This window comes from Nipponia nippon, unplaced genomic scaffold, assembly GCF_047370975.1.
Source record: "Nipponia nippon isolate SJK-2023a ecotype South Korea unplaced genomic scaffold, ASM4737097v1 scaffold_1, whole genome shotgun sequence".
Classification (NCBI taxonomy): domain Eukaryota; kingdom Metazoa; phylum Chordata; class Aves; order Pelecaniformes; family Threskiornithidae; genus Nipponia; species Nipponia nippon.
This window is the reverse complement of record NW_028262290.1, coordinates 31,327,065-31,343,355: the sequence shown is the minus strand read 5'-3', so window position 1 is coordinate 31,343,355 and position 16,291 is coordinate 31,327,065. Positions and strand designations below refer to the sequence as shown.

At 39.3% G+C, this 16,291-nt stretch overlaps 1 long non-coding RNA gene across 1 annotated transcript in view; it reads left to right on the top strand.

Moving 5' to 3' along the window:
* Positions 1-16,291, top strand: part of LOC148057287 (uncharacterized) — a 103,352-nt gene that overhangs the window by 6,296 nt on the left and 80,765 nt on the right. The window lies entirely within an intron of this gene.

The window sequence follows — 16,291 nt, the reverse complement described above, 5'->3', positions numbered from 1 at the left end:
TCTGAATTTAAAGCAATGCTTGTCTTTCTTGCACAGCACAGCTCTGTTACAATACGCTCCTCCTGCACGCAATCACTAATACAGCCCTATAAAGCGCAGTGTTCATTAACTGTATCCTGTGCACAAAGGATGTGAGGTTCATTGTTTTTAACAATAATACAGAAACCTTCCCCTTTATTTCCAAAGTTCAAATAGCAGCAGTGGTGTGAAACAGCTTTGTCTTGGAGAAACATGTGGCGCATTGATATGGAAATGAGCACACCCTGGGCTTCAGTAAGTGCCAGGGTGGCAGTGTTGCGTACTGCCACACTTAAGTGAGCTTTTGCATTGTGCTCGGCTTGTGTTCAGCTAGCCAAAATTCTAGCAGTGTTTCCTTCTCTGTTAGAGGTAGACTTTGAAATACTGCTATATTTGACATCCTTGCATGTAAAGTTGGATAGAATCATACTCTTACACTTTTTTTGTGAAGTAGCAACATGTAGTTAGTTATTTTTAGGTGAATATTTTACAATAATGTATTTTGTTTATGGTAAAAAACACCAGATAATTTGGACTTTGGGCTTTGAACAAGAAAAAAACATCTCTGTCCTTCAGAAGGACTCTATTGCTTTCTGTATATTTAGCCTTTTAGTCTTTTTCTATTTCAACTCTGTCTTGTGAATTGCAATTCAAGAGTATGTTGCACGCTGACATGTTAATTTAGCTTTAACATTTGCAGGCTATTCTAGGGCCGGAGGCTACCGTTTAGTGATTATTATTATTGCTATCTTGCAGAGCCCAGAAGTATGCTAAACATTTGGAGACGCATAGAAAAACATCATTATTTTCTGGATGGATTTGTAACTTTATATCGAACAGGATGAAACAAGTGATGATAACAAATATTTCAGGCAGAAGTTGATAAGAGAGAACAAGGGTTATCACATGAAGATCAATCACTCATTTTAGGCCTTGACATAGAATTTTTTGTTATCAAACAGTATTTATCATGATGGATGATTACCTGGAGCAAAGACTGTTTTAGGAGAGACGAGCTCTAGTGGGAATGCCTCAGCCAATCTCAGCTGCAGCAAGTTTCGCTAAGTGAGCATGGTAGGAACCCCCCAAATCGCAGAAACTGAGAGGCAAGTCCACTGCACAGTGTGTTCTGCGCTAGTCTCTCTGTCACCCAGACATTCTCCCAGTGACTGGAATGCCCATCCCTTCCTTTTGAACTGCTCACATATCTTATTTCCCAGTGAATGTAAGAGTATGGGAGAGAAGCAGAGGGTGGGATGGTCCCAGCATGCAGGTAGGACACAGACATGTCTCACACCCTCACCCAAGACTGGGGAAGAGCTCCCAGGAACCCAGGTACCACAGCTTAGAGGTAGTAATAGATACCTGAAATGTCATTTCACCTAGAAACCTGGACACAATCGATCACTAGCATATTGCAGCATTCCCAAAAACTCAATAATTTTAAATGAAGGGGAAAATTAGGCAGTTGGATGAGTGAATAATGTCTTTTATGTGCTGAGAAGGAAGGCAATTTTTAGGATGCCTTTTGAATTAATACATTGCTGTGGCTGGATGTAATGGCAACATCAGGCATTGCAAGTATAGGGTGAGATGGGAAACATGAGGGCAGTTATAAGAAAGGTAAGCAAATGTCAGGTGGAGTTTTGCTATCGGAACTGTCACAGGTATTTCTAAGGAGATATAGTATAAGATGGAACAAAGTCAATATTAATATGGTCATTTTTTAATAAGAAATCAATATTGCCTTATGTCACTACAGGCATGAATACCCACATCCCGACAAATGCATACTACCTGCATAATTTAAAAACGCCATAAATTTAATTTTGATGGTGTTAACTTCAATGGAATAAGTGTTCCTAAATGGTCTGATGTGTTAGCCTGACTCTCTCACTGTACGATATTAAGAACTTGCAGTTTCAGCATGAAGACCTTGGCCTACTAAGTCCACTAAGTCCACAATTGCCCCTGAAAATTGTTTTAATCTTTTAATAGAGATACAGACAAAAGAAGAAACGTAGTTAGAGCATTTGAAATGTAGTTTATTAAGTGATGTTTTGAAATAGACATTTTAAAATAAAACCTGTAACTATAAAAATATGTAATACAATAAAAGGTAAAAAGTTTTCATTTCACCATTTGATTTCCTTTGTATGTTCATTTCCTTTGTATATAAAAAGATTTTAGAAGGAAGTTCTTCCTCCTGGTAAACTCTATTATAGCTGATATTAAAGACTTTATGATATGTCTTTTTGGAAGAAGAGAAATGTATTTGAGGTGGGTTCAAGCTATTGCTTTTCCTAAGTTTATACTCCCATATGATTTTGCTGGGAACAAAACAAGACAAATAGACACAAAAGGGGACAGAACAACAGAAGCTGACATTGCACTTTTTATGGTTGGTGCTGATTTTTAGCTTGCAGCTTCACAAGTTGAAATGACAGGCACACAATGCCATCTTACCATCCAGCCCAAGACCCAGCAAACCTGCATTGGCCACCTCTCAGGTCACGGGCAGACAATTAAATGAAATGAGGTTCTGTCTTAGTTAGCTATATCAGATTTCTTTCACACCAAAGAGGAAAAGAGAAGTAGGAAAGAGCAAAAATAAACCAGAGAGCAAGGAAAAGAGAAATAGAAGAAATGTTACATGTACGACCCAAATCTTATGTTCTGGGTGATGTCACAGATGATTAAAGAGCAGTGAACAATCGTGTGACAAAGGGAGCTGGACTTCTCTTATTCTGTGCAATGTAGAACACAGGATTTTACACCACGAAGCTCAGTGTATGAATTCTCCTTGCCTGGTATTAAATGGAGTTTCTTTGGTGTGAAATGGATTGTGTGCTGTAGTTTGAACGGTAGCAATCTGACTTCTGTGCAAGAGAGATGGTTGAGAGGAAGCATAAATAATAACCGTACCATTTCTTTGTGACATGTAGATCATGCTGCACATTAGATGATGAAGATATTTCTGTCCTTTGATATCCTGTGTTCTCACAACAAATTATTATACATCAAAGAAATGAGCTCTGAGTCAAAATGATAGTAAAAGTGATGAGCTAGAAAATAATGTAAAGAGCTGGTACCTACCAAATTACTGCAAATGTCTGAAGAAATGGGGTAAAGGAAATGGCTCACAAAGTTGTTCAAATGACTTAAGCTGCTGTCTGAAAAATAAATAATCTGGGATGTGACTATTAAAAATGAAATGTGGTTAAAAGCTGAAGTCTCTGAAGCACTGTATCCGATACTGCATTACAAGCCATCTTTCCTTAACCTCCTTCCCTGATTAAAGTTTTAGAAGGATTGTAGCGGGGGCAAGTAGAGGGCAAAAAGATTGCCAATGTCATAAAGAATCTTTCTTATCTAAGTTATTAGTTCTTTTCCAGACATGTCAATAGTGGGTTGAAGTCATTATTGCCAGAAGACTGTTCAGTGGTCTATGTGAAATGAATTGATTGTTTCGTTCTCGTTCCTGTTAGATACTTACATCACAGAAAAAGTTTGCTAGGATCGATACCACCCAGCTAATACCAGATACTAAGCAGTGGTTGGGGATTCACTGCAGAGAGAAAATTGTAGTTAACATGGGTTAAGTGAGTCATGTATAGTGGTAGGGAAACTTCGGCTTTTTGCTGACTAGGATCTTGTGTGATCTGGTCTAGTCTCACTTCAGCGGAGTGGCTTTCAGTACCCACCTGGGGACAAGGCTGTTTCTGCCATGTTTAGCCATCTAAATTTATGTTTGAAGTGGTTGTCTAGGATCCCTCATAGCCTGTACAGAGACAAAAGCATTTTCAGAGGACTTCAGTTTCTCTGAGATAACAGTCTTGGAAATGTTTTGGATCACTTTGCACAGGTTGTCGATGTAGTACTGTTAAGAAATGTTGAACTCCGGGTTGTCCCCTCCGGCAGAAACGGCTGGGTCTTGGTTTTATTGATATGCCCAGAGAGGAAATTAATGTAAAAGCTCTAAGTAAAATGACACGTGGGTTAAACTTTTCCTTGTTGGCTACAAGATTAAGAGCAGAGATGAACAGAAGACAAAATGTTATGTATTCTGGGCAGCTCTTCCTATGAAAAAAAACAAAGGAGGAGAATGGAATGTTTTAGTGGATGTTAAATATTCACACTGAAAATGTTAGCGATGAAACTTACTCTGAAGGCAGAAAGCAGTGTTTCCCGTTACTCAGAGCACAGACTTTCCACAAATTCCTGCAGTGTAATTTTTTCTTTGATAGCTCTTCTTTCTAGGGCCTCAGATTAGTTACTTAGCTCTCTATTTCAGTTTCTAAGTCAATAAAAGGGGGATATCAGGACTTTCTATCTCCCTTGAAAAACGTTACTTAAGAATCCAGTGTTGAATTACAGGTGAACAGTGGTAGGTATGTGCTGTATGTGCTCAAAGGCCTGGACTAGCACCAAGATCTCTTGAAGTCGATGGTACAGACTTAACTTAAATATGTAACTATCACATTTCTAACAGCAAAGAGTTATAAGCTGTACATAAATTTTTTAGCTGTAGCTTTTGAACCCTCCCTTGTGCTTCCTTTTTGATTGTGGCCTTAAATGTATATATATTTTTTTTTTCCCCGAGGGAAAATACAGAGCAGAAGGTTTGCTTTAGGCTGTGATCTTGGTGATATATTTAGATGTTATGGAAAATTGGAAAACAAATTATTGCCATGTCTTATTAAAGATCCATGTGTCTGGACCAGATGTTTGCTCTACCGCCAGTTCTGCTAATGAGGAAAAGGGTAACTAACCATAACATGATTGATTTCTGGGTGAAGTCCATCTTTGCCTCTAACCCTAGCAGGTGTGTGTATTTGCTGTATTGCCGAGAATACACATTTTGTGTATTGCAGAGAATATGATATAGCCTGTCCACTACCAGGACTTACGAAAGAAAATACGTTGGCAAAGACCAACAGATCAGGACTCTTTCTTTAGGGAAAAAAAAAACCAAAACCAAAAAAAACCATTATGTATTGAAAGTATCTAGGCAAGTGGCAAGTAAGTTGCCTTGATTATACTTATTTTATTGCTTCTGTTGCCTTGAATTGTGAATTGTGATTGCTTAGATAAGTGCACTGAAAGACTGTCGGTTCTCACTTTGGCTTCCAGTAATACCTCTTTATGTTTTCCAGTGAGGTACTGTTTTGTAATTTACATCATCAGTCTCATTGTGTGAATCTCTACAGATATCTCAGCAACCTCTTCAGGAGTAATACAGTGTGGATACCATTTCCCTCTGCTTTCCAACAGTGAAAGAATAATGCTCTCACAAAGCTGTGCTAAATTAGAAGACTAGCTTTTTCTGTGCTAACTCCCTATTGTTATGTACGATTTTAGTCCATATGGTTAAAGAAAAGGATGAAGCACCCCAGTTTTCTGGGTGGTCTAAAAAATCTGTCATCTCCCCTCAGGTTTTCCACAAATGTACTTGAGCTTTCCTTTAAGTCTCATGTCTGAATTTGAGAATCCCCATAAAGGAAAGAAAGATGCAAGCAATTTCTGAATGTAACTTTTAGAAGTTGGAAATAGGACTAATGAAATCTCAGTGTGGGTCCCTAAAAGATAATTTAGTTGTAGGTACTGAGTAGAGCATGCTGTGTGATTGCTGATAAAACCTGTGAGATTTACTTAGACGCAGGATCAACCACGCTGACAGCAGAGCAATAATTCAAGCACTTCTCCTGAGTGTCAAAATTGCTGTCTTCCTGTAGCTGAGTTAGTGCTGAAAGGTGCAACAAGCTAACTCATATATTTTCAATAGGAATTTTTTAATAGAAGGCAATAAATTTAAAGCACCCAGCTGTTCTAAAAAGGCATCATAAAAAAGGGACAGTGTGTAATAAATTAACCCATCATTTATTTTAAAAAAGGGTTTCTAATGAAAGCTTAGTGCTAATTAGATCTAATCACACTGGGAAAATTTGGCTAATTTTCAAGACATTGAGATCCTGTTCTTAGCTATTCTGCTTTAACACTTTTGAGATTTCTATCATCTCATCTGCACTATGTCCACTGTTCTTCAAAACTACTTTTTCCCTAAAGACTGGAGACTACATATCCTGTTATAAACTATAACTTTATGTAGGCAAGCAGAATTTGAATCTTTACTAGCTAGTCCCACTTACAGAGCTAACTTTTCCTTTTCACAACAAAAAATGTGTGGACGTACTAGTTGTTAGCAATGTACATTTGCTCTCACAAAGTCTTTAATCTCTTTCTCCATATTTTCTTAGCTTAGTGTTATGTTTTCTGTTCAACAGAAAAATGTTTTGAGTTTGTTTTTTTTTTCCCTGTCAGTCTCATTCTAAATTTGTCCCCACTTAACTGCATATGATATCTGCTTGCCTGAGGATTTAGTTTAAAGCTCTTCTGCATTCTCTATCATCCTTTACTGTGCTTCCAATTAAGTATCGTCTGAAAATTTGGCCATTTCCCAAGGCATTTAAACAGTTCATCTTTTTGCCTACTTTCTTTTCTGTTTCTTTAAAACCCCTTAAAAACTAAAGCAAACTAAAATTAACCCAATCTTTAGATAAGTTAACATCCCCAAAAGGGAAGAGGCCTTGTTAAATAAATGGGGCCATGTTAGTTCTTGCAAAACTCTCTTCTGTTCCTATTTAACTTATTTCATTATGTTTGAGTCCATTCAATTATTTCTACTAGAGAATATAAAAAATATGTAGTTTAATGCAGAGTAAAGACACTGATACATATAATTTTGCATTTAATACAATCTAATATCCTCTATGTTTTCCCTCCATGCAAACGGAAGAGGCTTTCAAGGACAGTAACCATTCATGGAAATTGACTGGTTTCCTCTTTAATAATTTTTAAAGATTTCTTTAGACACTCCTGTTCCTGTGGTCTGCAGACTGAAAAGAAGACTTCTGCCCTCAGAAACTCTCTGCAATGAATTGAGACATCAGTGCTTCTTAGGACTGATAAAATAACACCCTGTCAAATACTTGATGGTGGAGGGAATGGTGAGTTGCTCACTCAGATGACTGACCAAGTCACAGTCTCAAGATTTCAGAGTGGAGGCAGAAATATTGCTTTTGTTAATGCTTTCTCTCACCTCAAGGTGCTGAGAAGTCAGGTGAGGTGAAGTCGGTCTTCTATAGGAGAGAAGCTTGTCTGAAGACACTGTTACATTTCTATCTTATACTTGGTTCATATTTCACTCTTTTGCCTTCATCTAAATAAACATTGCTTACCCTTGGTAGAAAATTAATTGAATTCCTTCAGAGCCAATCTTCTCATGTGATGCTTCTTTATTTTTAGTGATGCCTTCCTCTTCCTGAGTTTTGAGCCATGGTTCTTTGGACCCCAGTCATGTCTCAACATTTATGATAGACCAATATAACCTTTTATAAAATTTGTAGTGGAAAGCATTAGGAAAGCTCATATGGTCTCAGGGACTTCCCCTGGTGGTCTAAGGGTTGCAGTGGCCACTGCCGCTGTTGTAGGGCATTTTACTTTCCCCCTTTTCTATGCGAGGATCTGTGGCTGGCCTTTTGAACCTCTGACAAAGGAGCGGAGCACTGGCTGTTGTATTGCTTTTACTCCGGACAACATTTTGTCATGCACATCCATTCAGTCACTCATTGTCTGTCTTCTGTGCGCAGGAACACCACCTGCGTCTCCATCATTCACACTGTGCACCTTGCTGATGGCTTTGCAGTATGCATACATAGAAATACGTGTGGGATGGGCCTGGTTTTGATCTAACATTCATGTTTGCGCCCGTTTGAAGCTCCTTTTATGCTGCTGGAGCAGTGTAAACAGGCAGTAGTGGTGTGTACCTGGGAATTAAGCCCTATTTAAACGGGAAGGGCTCAATTCTGTCACCCTGACCCAATTTCACATAATATCTCACTGTCCAAGTACTACTAGGTTCAGTGGATCTGTTTATGTAACAAAGTGCCGTTTATGTGAGAAAGGGCAGCAAAATCAGGCTGCTTGCACTTAAGCCCAATGGGAAATAGGATTATTAACTGACTCTGCTACAGAAGAAGAGCTGTTGTAAAAGAAATATTTGACACTGGGAAAGAAAGAACAGGTCAGCAGGATAACACACCTTGAAGAACACAAGTGGTGATTATATGTCATTATTTGTCGGTATTTCTCTTCTGTAATCTAGAGCGGTTTTGGCAAAGTTAGCTGCAGAGCTTGGGAGTAACTCTAATGGGATGTTGGCATACCTGAATGGCTTAAGTAATGCGAACTGAGCGTGATCTACCTGTGTCGGCAGCCGGCAAACAGAAGGCAATTTGGTCAAAATTCCTTCTATTATATTTTCAAGGACGTTCTCTGTAGAAGAAAACATTGGTTTGAAATGTATTTGTTTTGAAGCACCTACATTCACAGAGCTCATATTACCTCCGAGAGCTCAAGAATAAAGGTTTGAGAGGAACCTCTGTGCATAACAGACGCTATACTTATGAACTACATTTTCCCAGCATGCATAATTCTAAATATTGAATGATGGCAATTTCTAAGGGCATTTGAAGAGTGGGACATTGAGGAGTGTTGTCATATCATATTAGTTATGGGTAATAGCTGCTGACTTTGGAACAGTGATGTGAAAATCAGACCACTTCAGAAGCTCAATTTGGAAGCTGGGAGAGTCATGCAAGGTGACAGATCAGTACCAATGTAGGAAATGTCTTAGAGGCAGATAACTGCTGTTTTATGCATAAGTAGTCAGGGTCCCAATATTTTTCCTATGCAAATCAATGTCAAAATTCAGGTTAACCTGATTAGGATCGTTTCCTTGCAGAGAAGGATTGTTGCTATATCACAGAGAAGAGTTATAATTACATTTTAGATGGAGAAAAGTTATAAATTCCATCATTTACATAATATGTTGAATTTAGCAGTTCCTAGGAAAGTTCTTAATATCAGTTATTGTCTGCATAGAACAATTCTTATTCAGAGAAAGAAATGAGAAAGGTGCTTTTCCATGAGTTTAGGAAGGCATTTTGAATTGGTATGCATGGTATGCATTTGTGCTGATCCTGCAATGTGCATTTCTCATAGGCATATTCCTAACTCGCACTTATTCCTAACTTGTAGTTACGTTTGGTGAGAGTACGTTGAACATTCCAGCAGACTGCTCGCTCATCTTTGGTAGTCTGCCTAAAACAGTGTGATCTCCATAGCTAATGATGCTTAAGGTTTTTTGTTGCATCTCATCCCTTATCTACATGGGGTCACCTTTGCCATTTTTGAAGAAAGACTCCCACAAAAGAAGGGTGTTCAGGAGAGACTGGCAGAGAACTGCAATACGTCTCAGGGAGGAAGGAAGATTCCTTCTAATCTGTGGTATAAGTAATAAAATGTGGCCAGACGAATCATCCTTCTTCTCTGGAAAAGTTCAAATAACCCATAAGGGAGATATTATGAGCTCATCCAGCATGTAAAAAAAGTCATGTTCTCATTCATTCATGAGGCAACAATAAAAAATTTATTTTGTGTCTTGCATATTTATCATTTTTGGATGTCAGAAGTATTGCTTTCTGTCATCACTTAAAAAGATTTTCTGGTGAACCCTCACATCTTCCAAGGAAGATGTATATTATACCAGGAAAAGAGTTCTTTTGCTATCGTAATATAAGCTGTATTTTAGAATGGAATTAGCCATATTCACAAATGACTGTTTTTAACATTTGGGTATCTAGATTAGCAGTGTTGCTATTGCAAACAGAATTTCCATATGGGAAAATTTTATGAATGTGGAATTACTATGTAGTGGCTTACTGAATGTAATAAAGTATATCTGTCTCGAGATTTTCATAATCTGTGCCTAGTTAGCAAGAAGTATATGTTGCAGTGAGATTGGTTTAGTAGGATGTTTTGCGCAAATATGGGAACATTCAATGCTCTAAGCAAATACATAATTTCAAAGTTAGTTCCCCTGATCTGTCTCTGTTTGTTACCTCATTCCTCCTCTCCAAACAGTGAGGCTCCTATTTCTAGACTATATCTAGTATCACCAACATCAGTCCTTAGCTGATAAATCCAAATGTTAATGCAAATTTTTGGCCATTGAAAATGGTAGAAGTGTTTTTCTATATGTGCTCTTTCAAAGTAATTTCTTTGCTCCCTTGCTCCAGTGCTACTTTTTGCTTTTGTACAAACCTGATTTTCAATGGTCTGACAGAAAAATAGATGTGCTGCTGTTTAGATTATTGCTCACATTATTTTAGGAGTGAAAATTGGATTGTTGTGCTGTGGTGTCTGAGTATTTACAGTGATATGCATCATTGATTATTAGGGTGAGAAACAATTTTTTTTTTTAAGAATATAAAAGGAAGCAGAAGCAGAAAAGTGCACAAATTTTGAATATATGAATTCCTATTGTTACATCTTGTATATAGCCCCATTCTCTAAGTAGTAAGGCTCATGCTGATTGTAAGTACAGAACAGCTTTGTAATTTTTAGTGCTTAAAGTAAGGTTTGGTTTTGTGTCTTTTGACAGTTCTGGCCCCTATTTCTTCTTAGGTATTGCTTTACATTTCAAGCAAAGCATGATATAAATGTACCTAAAGTTCAGAAATAAAAATAGATCATAATATGCACTGAGTCTAAATCCATTAAGTGATGGTGGATGTTGCTTATGACAAGACTGATTGTATTATTACCTGACCTGGACCACTTTTTGTGTAATTTCGGTATTAATTTTCATAAGTTTTCCCTTTCTAAGTATTCTTCTAAAAGGGATTTTAGAGATGAAATAGTGAGGGGAATGTTTTCTTTTCAAAGCAAACACTCTGGCTTCACTCCTAGGAAGTGCTGCTGGTATCTTTATCTTCCTTTCTTGATAACTCTGGGGAAGAGAGGTTAAATTGCAGTAAATCTCAGTGCATACTACAAATTATATATTTAATTATGCCTGTTCCCTGATAGATAGGTAAGAACTTTAACATTCCCAGGTCTGCAATCTAAAGTTTTCATTTGTTGCAGATTTTTTTTTTCCTAAGTAAATGCAATGGAAGTACAATGAAGCTTCCTTTCTGGAAGCAGGATGATGATTTTTTCTGCCATTCAAGAAACTTCAAAACAATAGGAAACTCTTGAATTTGGTGCATTTGCATGTACTTGGAAAAAGTCTACTTTTAAATAGGACAACACTGTATCATTTTAAAGCACTGAAGAGTAAGTAATATAAAATCAACCAAGAGGATAATCTCTGACATTTACAAACATTTATAATGGCATTAGTTCCAAGTAAGTTAGCTGAGGCAATTTGAACCTGTAGACCTGAACAAATAAATAAGCATGGCTTGCCACCAGCTATTTCAGAAATGTACCAGTATTGCTGTGGAGCTTTGTGTATTTGAATAAGCAGGGAGATCTACCAGATTTCTCTGGGGCTTCCTTCAGTCAAGATATGGTCTGCTTTACTAGGAAGTATTTCACAAACAGGTAAAAATGCTGTGTTGCAGAAATTTCTGGGCTTGCTGGAATTTCTGCTGCAGTGTTTTGGAGCTGGTCTGAAAATAATGGGCTTACAAAAGATTCAGTGACAGGGCTTAAAGGTGAAATTACTTTTGATTAAATGTCCCTGATTGGCAGGTCTGGCAATAGTTTCCCTTGCTTACCCATGAAATGAATCCATTCTTTATGCAGCTGTATGCAGCGGTTAGACTGTGTTGCCAGGGTGGGCCTGAGCTTGCACTTGATCCTAAACTGACTTGTCCAAATTCTCTGAACCCAAGCCAATGCCAAAGCAGCTTTCTGCAAGCCCTGAGGAGTTCAGGAGAATAATAACTGAGCCTGTGCAAATTTTTAGCATGAGCAAAATGTGCACTTAGTATCAGGAAGGAGAGCTAAGCACAGGCGTGCCTGCTCTTGCTTAGCCTCCATCTGCTGCCATAAGTGCCCCAATGACTTGCAGTCATGTAATACTGCCATATGTGGATCAGAAACATGCCCTTATGGGAAATAGGTCGCTGTGGCACAAGTGACCTCAGCAGTATGAGTGTGCAGAGTGTGGCCTGGGGAATGGGCTGTGCTTTAGCCCGCTCTTTGGTTCAGTGGGCACTTAGCAGGGCAGGCATGGTTGCAGGGCTTTGCTACGCTGCCTTGCCCCCAGTATGTATTGCTATACAAGGGACAGAAGCACTGGTGCTCACCTCTTCGGACTGAAAAGATAATTCATTTTCCCACTTAATTGCAACCTGTCTTTAGGGGAAATCTTATTTATTAAAGATATCATCCCCATTATTCCTCAGGAAAAATGTGAAGAAGAAGAAGAAGAAGAAGAGGAGTCTGAGTCAGCAGTCTGAGGGCCAAAGGAGTTTGGAGATTATTAAGCAGACATCCCAGCAACTTCTGCTCAGAGACTCAAGCAAGCGTGTGCAGAGTGGGGCTGACCAGTGGTAGAGACCCTTGGTAGGACAATATTCATCAGGGTCCCAAGTCCCTGCATCAGCAGTGCTCAGGGAAACCTCTAGCCCTCCAATCTCAGCTGCAACAACTTTAAATACTTGCCCTGAGAACCATTTAAGACAATTAACCTGATGTGGTGTTCAAAACTAATAGCTTGATTTAAAAGTAGAGAATTTACAGAAGCACAACTGAGAGTTAAATTTGGCTTCTGAAGCCTGTATTTCTGGTACTAATGTTTAAGATGGAAACAACCCAGCTTGACTTCCAGTTCCCCAGTGAGAAGTTGTAGGCCTGAGATTTAGAAGAAAAAGCCCTTTTACTGGTATATTGAGATATTTAACCTGCAAATCCACGAGAGAAGACAAAAATGCAATTCTCACAATGCTTTGATTGCATTTTTTAGGGGAAAATCATATTTAAAAACTGGAAACAGTGCTAAATGCCAATTGTAAGATGCATGCTTTAATGCTGATTTCCTGCTACCATCTGTTCTGTAACAAAAAGGCAGTCTCCGTTTCTGGGTCAGAAACAAGGCTCTGGTAGTAACCTTGTACTTCTTGGAGGATGTCATGTGCTTTAAACCAATTCTCTCCTGTGGTGCTGTGCAGTGGGAGGTCAGCTGAAAAGTTTTAAGATAACCCAGGACAATTTGAATCACACAGTTTTAGCAAGGGTCTGTTAGTTTTAAGCAGTAGCACAGTTCGGCCAAGGACTATGTGTAGATTGATTCTTCAGAGTTGAGTGCACATCTAAGTAAGACCTGGAGGCTTGCTGCAAATGGTTTTATGTTTATTCTTTTTCAAGACGTCCTTTATAAAAGTTTCTAACTGGATGGCACTTTCTAGTTTATACAAACTTTTGTAATGGTGAAACTTAGAGTACAGGATGAGCGTCCTGTCTGTAACTGCAACTACAGCCTCATGGAATATAAATCTGTTGTCCCATTCTCTACATTATTGTTCTAATGAATGCCTGTTTTGTGTTTTTTTGTTTTTTGGTTTTTTTTTTCAAAGATGTGACAGAAGTAATCTTCTGAGTTAACATATTTTCAAAATTGTTAAAAATATGAGTTTTTAGAAGTCCCTGAAATAGTCATTGACCCAATGGTCCCAACGGAGAAGGCAAAATTGAGAGAGTATGCCTTAGTGTGTGATCTGATGCTTTTGTATGTATGTGGTTTTGTGGGAGCTGAAAGACTTGCTTTTTGTTACCAACTTTCTGAAATTACTCTTCTGCCCTAGTTTTTTGTCTTGTTTTCATGCCTTTTCCAAATTAAGTTCATAGGTTGTTTATGAAAAAAAAAGATATCAGCTGGTAAACATTTCCATCTGCTAGAATACCCTGTTTTACAGCTGTAGTTAGGGTTGTTTAGAAGAAACCCAGGAGACCAATATTTACAAGTATCACCATTTTAGAAATGAACATTGAGTATTCCAAATAAGTCTGGAAATGTCTTGAAACTGGCAAAAGAAAAACGACTAGCATTCAGTGAGGACCTAGTCTTCCTAATTCGAGTGTCTTCCTCTCACCACTGGCAGCATAAGGAATGTAGCACCTCCAGTGTGTGCTGGAGTTCAGTTAAACCGGGACTCTTCAGCTGGGAGTATTGGAAACCCATAGGGACACACAGGGTGGTGGTAGTCATCAGTCTGGTGTTGGCATTTCCACCTTCCTTTTACACAAGAGTCAAGGAGCACCCTCGGGGAAAACTGACATTACAGCCCCTGCTCCTGGGGAGTGGCATGTGCTTTGCGTTGCTGGATCACCAGATAAGCACAGACATGATTCCCAGGGAATGGGCCTCACTGACCCCTGTTCCCTTCTTCTCTGGGATAAGTGGGCATGTGGGAAATCCCACTGCCTGGCACCAGGGCTCTTCCTTCCTGCGACAGTGCCCTACGGGCTGGCCCACCACCCTGGCGCAGGGCAGCGGGCCTGCCTTCCTTCCCATGCCAATGGTAGTAAATCGTTCGTAACATTTTCAGGGAATGAAGTGGAGTCTGCATGCTTGTCTGCCTTGTCTTGTCTTGCCCTGGATCTTCACTTCAGGTTCAGTGGTGGGTTCCCAGTGTATTTAGCAGCCTACAATGTTGATAGATGTACTTAGTCACTTAGTCATAGATTATGCTAGAAAGTAACTGCTCAGATTGCTGTCTTGGACATTTAGTGGGTTTTCTGGAGCTTTCCGAATATTTTCCTGTCCTCTTTCTTCTCCTGTTAACCTGGGAATGCTAATAATTGAAATCCCCTCTTTATTCAGAGCGACATGGGCAATGGCCCAGCAAGGCTGCACATATCACAAGCACTTGTAATTTTACCTTGCCTTTAATGGAAGCTGAGGACAGAATCCAAATGGAGAGATTAGAGTTAATCCTTGAAAGTAAGATGAAGTTCACAAATTGTTTATTTGACGACTTAGTTTATTTGTCTAGCTGCTGCCGTCTATATAGTCCACCTATCCCTTCTTGATAAAGAGATCATTTATCGTTCAGAAACATGGCTCAGTTTTTTCTGTGCTGGTGCACACAACTAATGCATGTCATTAATGCAATCCAGAAGGAGCAGTTCAGAACATGAGAGAATAATTTACTCACCATGTGCATTCAGTCCTCAGCCTCCTTGCTGGGATGCCCCTGCTGGTTTGGATTCTGTTTTCTGATATAAACCTGCTCTACCTGTAATAACCAGAAACGTAGTGAGCCTACTAGTTTAATTCAAGGATAGGATGGTACAAATTCTGTTTGCAATCTTCGGAATTCAGAAAGCTCAATTCTGTTTTAATCTGCAGACCCATGCTTAGTTCTGGCATTGCTACCTCTGTATGAGTTGAGCACTATGTTAGGAAAGACTGCGAGATAATTATAATCACTAAAATATGAATAAATTATTCATATTGATTACACTGGAAATAGATCTTGTTTGACTCCCCATGAGAAAGAAAATTCTGGGGGGACACACCGATTTCAAGATGTGCTGTGCTGCAGGGGCATTGCACGGTGCTGTAGGTACCGAAGTGCCTTGGCCTTAGCAAGAGCCTGCTCCTTGCAGCTCTGTTACGTCCCCCTGAAGCCGTTGAGCTGTTAGCTGGAGCCTCCATGCCAGCATTTTTCCATTATTGTTTTCATGCTGTTATTCTTGTATCATTTGCATGGATTTGCACCTGCAAATCCTGACAGTGTTGTTATGGCAGGCTTTCATGGAAGTAGCTACCACTGGTTTGAGAATCGCCCCTCTTTCCCCTCTTTCTTTCTCTCCTGTTTTGTAGATTTTAATTTATATTAGGGAAAGCAAACACTCCGCACAACAAAGTAGATAATAGTGATCCACATGCTCAATAAACATTATCCAATAATATATGTGGACAAAAGCTTAACAATCGGTCAATGTACAGCGCTTGCATCTGATTAGCGTACTCTGGTCAGTGTTAACGGCATCGTAAGCAGGAGCAACCCATAGGGAATTCGAGTGGGTCTCAGTGAAACATTCAGGATGAGGGGAAAACCCCTTCTCCTCCTCTTCATCATCACCACCTACCTCCATCACCACTGGAGACACTGTCCAGAGGATGATGCTCACCAGGGACCCCATGGCTGCCCTTACTGGCTGGCCTCTGGGGAGTTTTTCCTTCTCCTCTCTGCATTTTCCTCTCTCCTGTCCTCTTTTCTCTGTCCTTCTCCTCTGCTTTTGTTTTTGTTTTTCCACCCAGATTACTTTGTCTGTTAGTCAATGCATGTCATCAGCAGTGGATCCTGCTAATAAATCTTCGTGCACGTTACCCTGCCTCAGCATCCTTTGTGCAGCGGGGGAACTGATGATGAAGGTTGAAGTAGAAAGCTGTAAGAGAAGGTGAAAGGTT